We start from the raw sequence: 373 nt of genomic DNA, 5'->3' as shown, positions 1-373 counted from the left end.
AAAAAAAAATTTTAATTTTTTTTTTATTTTTTTTTAAAATTTTTTATTTAAAATTAAGTTTTTTTTAAATGTTTAAATTTTTTTTAAAATTTTTAAAATTTTTTTTTAAAAAAAAATTTGGTTTTTTGGGGGGGTTTTGGTGGTGGGTGGGGTTTTGGGGGTTTTTTTAAAAAATTTTTTTTTTTTGAAAAATTTTTAACCCCTTCAAACTTTTTTTCCCAAAAAAGTAAAAGGGGGAAGCCCCGAAATTTTTTTTAAAAATTTTTTTTAAAAAAAAAAAAAATTTTTTAAAAAAATTTTGATATTTTTGGGTTGGGGGCAGGTTTTGGTGGGGGGGAAAGGCAAAAAGCAGGAAAAAAAGGGGAAAGGGGGG

This window comes from Penaeus monodon, chromosome 33 (assembly GCF_015228065.2).
Source record: "Penaeus monodon isolate SGIC_2016 chromosome 33, NSTDA_Pmon_1, whole genome shotgun sequence".
Classification (NCBI taxonomy): Eukaryota; Metazoa; Arthropoda; class Malacostraca; order Decapoda; family Penaeidae; genus Penaeus; species Penaeus monodon.
The sequence above is the reverse complement of the archived record's forward strand: the minus strand, read 5'-3'. Positions refer to the sequence as shown.